Consider the following 13,029-nt stretch of genomic DNA (forward strand, 5'->3'; position numbering starts at 1 on the left):
CCCTATGACTTGTTTGGGCAGGTTGTGGGATTTTTTTCCCATTTTAAGGAGGAAAAAATTGAAGTTTAGAAAGGTTAAGGCAAATTCTCAAGGTTAACATAGCACAAGTAATAAAGTAATTCTTGAAAGTCATGTGTCTGCCTCCAAAACTGTGATCACCTATCTCTACAGATAGGCTGCACAGCTGGGGAAAATTTCCTAGCACCCTTAGCATAGCAGTCTGGAGTTCAATGATTTACTAAACTCAAAATACCTTCAGAACAAGAACTCCATCAATCACCTTTTCCTTGTTATCCTACCTTTACCACCAGGAATGGCACTTCTCAGGTAAGATCAGTTACGGAATTTTCAGGAACCAATGTCATGTTCTTAGGGTCTTCCCAGTGCAAAACTGAAAAAGATTGAAAAATGCTTTCCTGAGATTTTATTATTAACTCAATGTAACCGTCTTAATTTTTGGATACTTCTGTTTACCTCATACCTCCAGACTTCCATTGTTTCCTCAGGCTCTTACTATCTAGAACAATCCATCAGATCTACCCTCTCTGGGAAGAACCCTACACACTTTTCTGCCATCTTTCCCATGACATTAGAAAGAGGAAAATAAATGATTCACAATAAGACATTAATGATAGTAATCTGATGAGTGGATTTCTCATCTGATGGCAAAAGTATTTCTTTTGTGAATCTATAATGGAGTCACTTCAGACATTAGTGATCAGCCACAAGGGGAAAGAGAGGAAAACTTTGGAAACGGCTAGTCTTACTAGCAACTGCTAGCCTTAAGCCTCACCATAACTATTAATCTGGATATTCTCAAGTCTACAATCCTAGGTTTACATAAATAACTTATCCATATTCCTTTTTAAATAAATAATTACATTTTTTAAATGTTTAGACTATTACACTGAAATACTGTCCCAATGAAAATAATGAACTGTGATTCACAAATACATACTTTCACTGTCAACATGTTATAAGAGAAAACTGTGAAAGAGTAAAGGAATTGAATTCTGTGGAAGTTCCCCAGTGGATCTTCCAAGGTAAATAAAATGTCCTCTTTCTCTGAGCCATTTTAAGCCTTGATTACATTAACTTTTAAAAAATGCACAGAGGAAATACTATTTTAGAGAAGGTTCTGAAATTGCCATATTTTTTGGAACTCTGTTACCTCACGGATGACAGCATATGTCACTGTTAACCTTGTGTTATATTTCTGAACCAGTGTCCAGCACAGCCTCTGAGGCCATCTGCTTTTTATGGTTGTCAGCCCTGAAAATAGCCTGAGATGGCTGAATCCCTGGAACACATTTTTCCTACTGTTTGGATTAGAATAGCACTTCCACCTTAATCAATCTCTCTGTTTTAACTCAAGCATGTATTTGACAAACTTGCTAGGTTTGATTCTTTAGTATACGCAGTAGACTTTAATATCCCAGGTGATATTTGACATGGGGGAAGTTTCAGTGCCCATTCAACAAAATGCTAGTCACATTTGCTTTGCTCTCTGTTCATGGGGGAAAAGATTATGTACTAAATAAAACCACAAGAGCAGGGATATTAGGAAGCCCTTGTTCTGGTATTTTCCTCAAGTTAACACTTGCACTATCCTCCTTACTCATTTAGGTACTTCTGGTTATATAATTTTCCTACATCTATTATGATTTCCTGCCTCTCTACGTAGCTCTTTGTTGCTCTCCTATCTGTGTCTGATGGCTGAGGCACACCATCAAAAATGTGTGCTCAGACAAATGGTGAAAACAGAACATCTGAAAATGCAGGACTATTTCATGCAGATTTATGACTCAAACAGGATCATCTTTGTCCCAATTAAGCAAGCCTACTTGAAGAAAGATGGCTGAAACATTGTTTTTATAAAGAGAGATTTTTTAAAATGTCCCAAATAAAGCTAAAAGAAAAATAACATAGGAGAAGATACAGGAAGAACATTACCTACTAAGTCATTGCATTTAGAAATCTTGGAAACACGTATTAAACTTCTCTGTTTCTGAACTGGATGGAGCTCTGTGGAAATCCTCCTGTGACTTCTCTCACTGCCTTCATTCAATTTTATATTGTTTTGAAGGTCCAGGCAGAGACGATATGTAATTGGACATTTGGTGAATGCAGAGGAGTGAAACTGTGTCCAAAGTTATTAGTTTATCTCCGTTTGAAGAGCAAGGAGAACATTTTATTTCATCTAACTTTTTTATAGCAATCAATTAATCCTTTGCTTCAAGGATGACAACAGAATGCCTTTATTCATTCTCATGGAAACACTGACATCTAGTGGGTCACTGCATTAATGCAGGGCAGCACGAAGGCTAGGAAAACCACTCCAAGTTCGGGGATATTCAATGTTTTATGCTCTCTTTGATTAATTAATTTGGCCCACTGATCTCTCTAGCTAGCTCCTGCTTAAAATTGTGGATAAAACATAAAAATTCAAAGAAAGTTATAGTAAACAAACTTAGCACACCTAACCAATAGCCTTCAGACACCCTGTAAATAAATTCTTAAGGATTATTTTAGTTTTAGATTTAATTATTATTCATATGAACCAATATTAGCAATGGTTCACTGAGCTTTACTAATGATAGAAACTAATACTTAGTATTTGGAGACCGACATAGTCTGTCACAGTAGTTCCTAAACTTTATTTCAGAGATGTTGAAGAGCAGTATGAACGCTGCCACACTAAGCTCTGTGGACAGTTTCGAGGGATTCATAGAACCAGTGAAGTTTGGGCTTATCAAGAACTCCTGAAGTACTAATAACAGTTGCAAACCTTCATATAGCCTTTACTATGTACCAGACACTGTTCCAAGTTCTGTTACTGTATCAACTCATTTACTTATCACAGCTTTTCTAAGTAGATATTATTATTACCCTTTCCTTTTCTCAGAAAAGGAAATTGAAACACAGAGAGATGAAAGTATTTGCCCAAAGCTACACAGGCACTAGGAGGTGTAGTTAAGATTCAAACTCAGGGAAGCTGACCTCAAAGTCCATGCTCTGTTCCATTGTCTGGGGCCTCTCCCAGAAGGGGCACTGCAGAGATGGCTACTTGGGAAGACAGAAACCTTACATATTGCTCTCATCATGGCCAATCTCTTTAAGCAGTCTCTTCAGACTACTTATTTTATATTCCTCGGTTGCCCAGAGTTGCATCACAGCAAATAAATAGGCACTACCGAATTGGGAGAGAAGTAGGAAGGCGGAGAAATAAGACAATATGCTTTGGAGCCTTTAAAAGGGAGATGTAGTACAAGTCTGAGTCACTAGGTCCCTCAGGTCTTACAGCATTGGGCTGACAGCCATTGGGAGTATAAAAGACTAGTATATTAATTCCAAAAACATTGAATTTGAGCAAATAACGTCAGTTCTGGGGGCCAGAGATGTGACAGATCTTCTTTGTCCTATATGACCTTTAATCTTTTACTTTCGTACCTTGTACTCCATAAAGCTCTTTCAAAGCAAACTACCTGGATTAACTCTTCTGTGGTCAAACCAGGAGAGAAGGGCTATAACGTCTGCTCTCTAGCATGCAGTTCTCCTGGGAGGCAATGAGGTTAGGAACCAGGGTGTATGTACTGGATTACCATCCTCCAAGACGTCCCTTAATCCAGCCTTGGACCATCCTACCTGCATTCCTCCCCAGAGGGTGGAAGGAGATGAGGGGAAGAGGCTGTTGGACAACAATAAACCTGCTTCACTAGAGCCCTTCCCCCACACCCCAGAGCACTCAGCCGTCGTTTGGAATCCATTTTCAGGTGGTAAGAGAGGGAGGTCTTTGAAAAGATCTGCTTATTTCCAATACGTCCTTTATAAAGTAGGCACTCTAGTTCTTTGACCTTGCCATGCATCTTTTCTTTGAAATGGAAGCAGTGAAGACTTTAAAAACATTATCTCGGGCTTCCCTGGTGACGCAGTGGTTAAGAATCTGCCTGCCAATGCAGGGGACATGGGTTCGAGCCTGGTCCGGGAAGATCCCACATGCCGCGGAGCAACAAAGCCCGTGCGCCACAACTACTGAAGCCCACGCGCCACATTTACTGAAGCCCGCGTGCCTAGAGCCCATGCTCCGCAACAAGAGAAGCCACTGCAATGAGAAGCCTGAGCAGCGCAACAAAGAGCAGCCCTCGCTCGCTGCAACTAGAGAAAGCCCGCGCACAGCAACGAAGACCCAACACAGCCAAAAATAAATAAATTTATTAAAAAACAAACAAAAAAACCCCATCATCTCCTATTCTAGAGAGTTTTCCTTTTCCCACCCTTGGCCCAAACACTTAACCAAGCTAGAAATACGGACTGCGTCACACAAATACAACTGGGTTTGTTAACACAGAACTTCTAATTCAGATAAGGAGCAACAGACGTGAATGTCCATGGATGGTAAAATGTTTTCTCCAGGGTATCCTGATGAATCTAAAAGAAAGGCACACATGTTTCCCAATTAAGAAAATGCCTGCCAAGCAATGGGTAATACCATATGTCTAACCTCTTAAATGAAAATGAATGGCCAAAAGCTTTTTGATAAAAAAGAAAAGAATTATTTGTATTTGTGGCCTGGTATTCTGAACTTCCAAAATATCATCTTTGCATTTTGGTTATCTCCACTATTATCTTAAGTATACTTGGACTATTTGATGGTGCTGTCGTAATTCTACAATTAATCTAGGGATATTTACCCTTCTCTCCTTTGTCTTTAAAAACACCATTTTCTCATTTAAGGAGAGAACTCGGTGCATTCCCAGTATAGTTTTAAGTAATTTTTAATATTCAGTGATAAAGGTCTGTGCTTCATACTTCATCACTGGGCTATCCATTTCTCCTCACAAACTCCTGAGGGATCAAATCAAAAAGCTTTTGAAAAATTAGAATAAATTCCATCTACTAACTCACCTTTTCCTTAATCTTTTCTGAGAAATTTGAAAGACTTGCTCAATAAATGCTAAAAAAATAATAAAGGTCAGAGAAAGTTCATAATTTCTTTCTAAGAGGAACATTTTCTTAAGTTCATCAAACTGGAATTTTCTAACTATAGGGGAAATAAGTAGCCTCATTAAGAGAGAATTCTGCTTTCATTTGTCCACTCAATGTACAGAATTGTGTTCTCCTGATCTAGGTATCTATATTTAACTTAATACTTTGTAAAAATGAGAGAAGAATTCATTGCAAAGAACTGAAACTTGCAATACAATGATAACCAGGCATAGATTATAACACATAGGACACGACTAACAAAGAATATTAGGTTGGTTCTGAAATGAATACCTCTTTGTTAAAGACCAACGAAGCTCCTTTACCAGCAGGATTAAGGGTATGAGCTCTCTTCAGTCTCATTCCAACTCCTTAGATGCCATATGACTATTGCTCCACTAGGGTGTTGTCAAAATATTTAAAACTCAGATTTGAACTTTGCTTAGCTACTTGTTAAATTAATAAAACTAATCTATAATGTTATAGTATACATATATGATTTTATAATAAATGTAATATATATAATATCATTCATTCAGGGTTTACTCTTCTAAGTGTCCTACCAAACACTGCATTGTTTTTATTTCATTTAGTTCTCCTCTGATGAAACATAAACTCCATAAAGGCAGGGACATTTTTTTCCTATTCACCACTTTATCACCAGTGCCTGAAACAGTGCCTGCTATGTAATTTGTCAAATAAATGTATGAATGTTGAAAGTGTTATGATAAATATTTGACAGATGAAAAAACTAAAGCTCAGCGAAATCGCCTTGTCACAAAGCTATCAAAGAACAAGTCCCTTATCCAAGGTCAAACAGTAAGTTTTGAGGCTGAAGTATAACCCAGTTTTATCTGACTTCAAAAGCCAAAAGATATATTTCAGAGTAATAAAGTCCACTGCTATAAAAAGCACTGCTTTTTTCCATACGCTGTCTGTGAATTGTTAGCCTTGTCCCTCTAATCCGAGTGGGACACTTGGTTTCTTGGTGTCCTTTGTAGGAGCCTCCACTCTCTCCTCTGCTATTAAGATAGGAAGCATTAAAGCCCTCTGTAGGAATACTGTTCCTACTTGGTGCCAAACTGAAAAGTGGTCTCCCATATGGGCAGGAAGGTGATACTTCCCACATACCACAATTACACACAGCTCACAGCAATAGCTCAAGACAGTACATACTTTTTAATACCAAATATCATATAGTTTGTATTGGGTCCCTCTATTCTCTCAGCCATTTACCTTCTTTGCATTGGGTATCTACAATTTTCCTGCTTTTCCCCAAACTAACTTCCTATCCTCAATTTTTTAAGATACAGGCTGCATTCAGAAACTGAATGATACTCATATTAAAATCTTGTGTTCAAGATTGAGCAAAAACTAGGAAGCAGTAAAACATGGATGGACCTTGAAGGTATTATGTTAAGTGCAATAAGTCAGATGGAGAAAGACAAATACCATATGATTTCACTCATATATGAATATAGAAAACAAACAAATAAACAAAATAAAACAAAATAAATGAACAAACCAAACCAAACAAAAACAAACGCATATATATAAAGAACACAGTAGTGGTTACCAGAAGGGAAAGGACAGGGAGAAGGATGAAATACATAAAGGAAGTCAACTGTACGGTAACTGATGGAAACTACATTTTTGCTGGTGAGCATGCTGTAGCGAATACAGAAGTAGAAACATAATGTTGTACACGTGAAGCTTGTATAATGTTATAAACCAGTTACCTCAATAAAAAATAAAACAAATAAATAAATAAAATTAGTGTTAAAAACGTGCTTCCTTGACTGTTTGTTTGTGGGTCTCTGTTCCCCGCTCCTTGAGGAGGAGCACTCTGGTGTAGCTGAGGGAGTCCTGGCTGCACCGTTTCTAGCCGTGTGATTTGGGGCAGGTGTTTTATCCCCGAACCTTTCATTTTCTCAATGTGTAAATCTTGGGATAAGTTAAAACTTACCTTAAGGGCTATCTGATCACTGAAATTTTTTAATTTGCTGTTTTACTCTGCAGGTAATAATATAAGCACATGTTACAAAATTCAAAAATACAAAAGAATATTTAGTGAAAAGTAAATGTCCCACCCACCCTTGTCTTCCAACTCTGAAACTAAGAACTGTTTCCTATGAGTCCTACCAGAGAAATCCTTTGCATATTCAAGCAAATGTAATTTTTTTTAATGTTTTAACAATATACCTGGTGTTTTGTCTTTCTTTTTTTAAATCTATCAACATTTCCTTAAGGTCTTTCCATATAGGAGAGTTCACCAAAATCTTATACTTTTGAAAAGCTGTATGGGATTATTTCTGTACCATAAAACATTACCTTTTGATTAATATGGAAGAACAAACAGGTAAAAACATTCAAGGCATTTTGAAAAGAGAATAATGATAAAGAGAGAATTGGCCTACCCAGCCATCTAAATGTCAAAATAAATTCTGAAACAGTAAGTAAAACAGTGCAATACTAGTGCAAAACAGGCCACAAACAGAAAGAATATTAAAAAGACCTAGTAGTATACATTTAAAAAATTGGTATATGATAAAAGCTATATAATTATTTGGATATTTGGGAAAAGTTAAATTATATAACTATCACGTCCCATATATATTCCAAATGGATTAAAGAGTTAAATATAAAAGGAAAAAAATGAAACCATAAAAGAAGTAAAAGAAAATGTAGGTAAGCAACTATTTGATCTTGGAGTTGATAAGGCCTTTTTAAGCAAAAGATGAAACTATATCAAAATCAACCATACCAAAGAAACTATAGCAGAATCAAAAGAAGAAACTATAAAGAAAAGTGATAGATTTCTATGATTTCTATTTCTATAAGTTTGACTGTGTATAGAGTAAAAATTTCATTACATAAGAAAAATTAATAGGCAAATTACAAAAAGAAATATTTTGGAACATATATGACAGACAAATGGCTAACAACCTTTATATTGAAAGAGGTCTCACCGATAGTAAGAAAAATAAAAACCATCCAATACAACTGTAAGCAAAGTACATAATGTGACAATTCACTAAAGAAAAGCTTATACAAATGGCCAATAAACATTTTTAACCTATATCTAGCTTGCCAGTAATACAAAATGGTAAGTAATGCTACATGAACAATGAAGTGTCTTTTTTTTTCCATTTGTAAAGTTGAGAAAGATAAATGCACAATTCTCAGTATTAGCAAATGCTCAGTAAAATCGATGCTTTCATATTCTTACTACCTTTCTGAAGGGTAATTTGGTATGTTATTCAAAAGCCTTAAAGTTGTGAATTTTTTGTCTTGTATTTCTTTTTATAAGAAGTTATTCTGGTAAGATGATCAGATGTGTACAAAAAGATTTATGTATAAGAATGTCCATAGAACATGGAGAAAAGTTTCAAACAACTTATATGGCCATCAGTGGTATGTTAGTATATACATATTTTGCTACAGTAGGCAATTGTTAAATTTATGTTTTATAGAAAATGTAATGAGAAAAAGAGTTCTCGATAAATAGTTAAATGAAAATCAGATTATAAAAGATTGTATGCAGTCCATTTTAAACATGTGTACATAAATGTATACAAACATATATATATGTCCTATAAAAAAAGATAGACTTTTATATAAACTGATACTTTTCTGAGTGAAATGGTAAAGAATAATTTCTTTAATTTTGTACAGAGAAGTATTATCTTTATAATCAGAAAAAGTCAAAAAATGTCATTTTAAAATTAGAATCAGAGCAAACATCCCTGACTTAGATATCTAACTATTATTGTGTCACATTATTTGTATCAGACCTTACTGAATGTTGCTTGGATATAAATTTTCTTTAAAAAAATGCAAACAAATAAATACTATTTCAGATCATGTTTAGGAAATCTCTCAGCTCTAAGACTAAAGTCCAAAATATCCCTTGAGAGGCTCTAAATATTATTAAAATATTTTTATGTTTTATGTTTCTGCTTTGTGTTGAAGCAGTTGTTTAGATAAAAAAGTAACTGTGTAAACAAACACTGCTGAAGCCTAATTAAGAAACTAAAATACCAGTAAGTGTGACCATGTAGGTAAAAGGACTAGGATAGTTCCTGTTGTTATATGTAGGCATCAGCCAAGGAATTTGCCAAGATAAGTCTGCCCTACCCAGCAACAACTATGACATCGTATGTTCAAGTTCTACCATTGGCACAAAAAACAAGAATCAGGCTGGTAATCTAGGTCAAGAATTCATTTCAGCATGAATCACAATTTTTTAAGAGTGATTTGCCAATAATTTTTCAGTTTCTTTTCATGGTTTTCTGAGAAAGCCATGATTTAGTTACATTACTTGAACTGACAACAAAGCTAGTCATGCATGAGAAAATCATTACTAATGTGTTTAAGCACCCTTAAATCTGTTTCTATTTCACTTCTCCCACGCTATTAGGACAATCAGCTCCACTCTAGTTTTCCAGTACTTCTAATCAGGTTCAATTCCCAAAATCAGATGAAACTGAGGACTACTTTAATTATCTAGAGATCTTCCGAGATACCCAAAAATGTCTTTTGATGCCCAGTTACCCAAAAATGTGTCAGCACCAAGGGCAGTAATACTTGCAAGTCCATTTTACATAAAACTTTTTAGCTAGCATTTCTTGATTGATTGATAGCTGATAGATAGCAGTATATATCAATCCAAAATAGACTGTGGTAGATTATTACTTAAAAATGGAAGAAATGGATTTTAGCACACCAATGATGCCACTGAGAACAAGAAGAAAAACCAAGATAAAAGATGGTAATCATCTGTTTGAAGTCAGCAGACTGCAGCAACAGAAAAGAGAATTGGAAGAACCGTACTCCAGAGAGGGGAGAACGTAGCAGAAGTAAGTGGACTTCTGCAGTCACTTTTACTCTAGAAGCATTTGCCAATTCTGTGAATGGGCACAAGGATGAGAATCCATTTTGTACCCGAAAAAGGATGCTACTGGAGGACGGAGAAAGAAAAATATACTAAGCCTTTGGTGGAGATATATGGGGGGAGCCTCAGGCATACTGCTGGTTTTCCTCTCACAGCAGTTACCAATTTCTGGAGCAGTAGCAGGCAGAAAACTAAACCTTAAACAGAAAGTTTCTGAAAGACTAGGTAAAGCTTTCACAGTCTCATAAAAATATACCATTAAATAAGTGAAAAGCCAACCCACAAAGTGAGAGAAACTATTTGCAACAATATATCCAACAAAGATTTATAACTAAAATATGCAAAGAATTAAGTATCATTATCATACTAAGTGAAGTAAGTCAGACAGAGAAAGACAAATATCATGATATCCTTATATGTGGAATCTGAAAAAAATGATACAAATCAACTTATTTACAAAACAGAAACAGACTCACAGACTTAGAGAACAAATTTATGGTTACCGGTGTGAGTGGGGGGCAGAGTGGGTAGGGAGGGATAGATTGGGAATTTGGACATGTACACACTGCTATATTTAAAATAAAATGCCTTTCCATTAAATAAATAAACTTTTGTTACATTAAGCCATCGCTGGCAGGGGTGGGGGGAGAAATTTTTCTATCTATTAATACATTTCCTTTGTAATGTAAAAATACATGTGCATTTTCTCTCACCATGATGATATTAGCCATAAATTGTCTATTTTATGATTCATTCATTTAAAAATCACTCTTGGATTTGTCTAAACTGCTGTTTTTGTTTTAAAATGAATTAAGTTTTTGAATAAATTTTTAAATACTGAAAAATAAATAGAAGGGAGCCCATCTAGGACTTCCTAAGAAGTCAATAAAGACAACCTATAGAATGGGAGAATATATTTGCAAATGATGCGACCAACAAGGGATTAATTTCCAAAAGATACAAACCACATACAGCTCAATAACAAAAAGACAAACAACCCAACCAATAAATGGACAATAAAGCAAATAAATGCAATCAAGTGATCTAAAGCATTGTAATGAAAAAAATAAATAAAAAGAACCCATGATATAATCCACTCAGAAACAAATGGGCAAAAGAGATGAATAAGCACTTCACAAAAGGACAAATCCATTTGGATAATCATCATAAGGAAAGGTGCTTAACTTCATTAATCATCAGGAAAGTGAGAATTTAAATCACAAAGCCATTACCACTGCACATCTACCAATAAAGCTAAAAATAAAACAAATAGATAACAATTCCAAATGTTGGTGAAGATGTAGAGCAACTGGAACTCTCATACATTGCTGGTGGATCTATACACTGGAAAAGTGCTTGACAGTATCTACTAAAGCTAAGCATATACACATCCTTGGTCCAGGTATTCCATTCCTTGGTAGACTAAAGCTAAGCATATACACATTCTTGATCCAGGTATTCCATTCCTTGGTAGAAACTCTATAGAACTGTATAAGAGACATATACAGGAGACATATATGTCTCCTGAGACACATACAGGAATGTTTACAATGGCACTGTCATAATATCCCCAAATTGGAAACTACCCAACAATCTAAGAGTAGACTAGATAAATAAATAGTTGTATATGTATACAATAAATACTGTTTAGCAGTGAGGATGAACAAATTATAACTGTATACAACAACATGGATAAATCTAATGGGCAGTAAAAGAAACTAGACCCAAAAGAGTGCAAATGTTATGATTTTACTGATAAAAGTATCCAAAACAGACAAACTTAGCCTATGGTGTCAGAAGTCAGGAGAGTGGTTACTCTTAGAGGCTTAACAACTATAAGGGGACAAAAGAGGGCTTCTGGGATCTGGACAGTGCTCTGTTTTTAATCTGGGTGCTGACCACATGGGTTTGTTCACTTTATAAAATTTGTTCTGATACACACTTTCATTCTACACTTTTTGAAGATATATTTAAAAGTTTGCATCAAAATCGATATGCACATAGAAAGAGAAGCTGCCATTAGCTAGATTAAGATAACTGTCTTAGACTGAGATCAGTATCAACACCCCAGTGTGTATTAAATTCTTCTGTTAGATGCAATTGATTTCTACATTTGTGACTATCAAACTACTGAACAAATATTACTGAAATGCCTAATTGCTATGTTAGTGGTAAAAACTTAAGTCAAAGATATGATATGATCCCCAACTTCATTTTACAAAAATACTTTGTATGTACAAAGTATTTACAGTCTGTTTGGGGACATAAGATTAGAGACAAAATTAGCAAACAGAATTTGAAGTCTAAACTCCTCTTGAATCTTAGGAGTTTTCAGCTGATTGAGTTTGGGAAATTGCTCCAGCCACCAAGATATCCTTTGACGATCACATTTTCTGCTCGCAGAATATGATGTTTATTTTTAAGGTTTTTTGCATCTATGTTTACAAGGAATATTGACTTACAGTTTTCTTTTCTTGTAATGTCTCTGAGTAACACTGGTCTTATAACCTAGGAAGTATTTCTCCTTCAAATATCTGGAGGAGTTTTTGTAGCATGGTACAAACATTTGATAGAATTAGTAAGTGAAGACATCTCACTTGGAATGTTCTTTGTGCATAGGTTATCTTTAATAGATAGTGGACTATTTAAGTTATCTAATTATTGTTTTTCCAGTTTTATTGAGAAAGAATTGACATATATCACTGTAAAAGTTTAAGGTATACAGAATGATGGTTTGATTTATATAACTTGTGAAATGATTACCACAATGGATTCAGCTAACATTTATCTTCTCATAGAGATACAATAAAAAGAAAAGAAAAAAGGAAAACAATTTTTTTCAAAATTATGGAATACTTCATGAATTTGCATGTCATCCTTGCACAGGGGTTAATCTCTGTATCATTACAATTTTAGTACATGTGCTGCCAAAGCAAGCATGTTATTTAATTTTTGAATTAACTTTGGTAGATTGTGAGTTCCTATGAATTTTTCTTCTGCTGGTAATAAATTCTTGCTGTATTCATTTAGGAAAAAATATTTATTTTGCCTTTAGCTTTGAAATATATTTTCACTAGGTACAGAATTTTAGGTTGCTATGTTTCTACTTCAACACTCCATTATCTTTTTTCTTGAATGGTTTCTGAAGAAAA

General features: G+C 35.0%; 1 pseudogene; it reads right to left on the reverse strand.

The window, feature by feature from the left end:
• Window positions 1-12,718: 12,718 nt before the first annotated feature.
• On the reverse strand, window positions 12,719-12,813 carry LOC116753769 (annotated as a pseudogene).
• Window positions 12,814-13,029: the final 216 nt, after the last annotated feature.

This window comes from Phocoena sinus, chromosome 4, assembly GCF_008692025.1.
Source record: "Phocoena sinus isolate mPhoSin1 chromosome 4, mPhoSin1.pri, whole genome shotgun sequence".
Lineage (NCBI taxonomy): Eukaryota > Metazoa > Chordata > Mammalia > Artiodactyla > Phocoenidae > Phocoena > Phocoena sinus.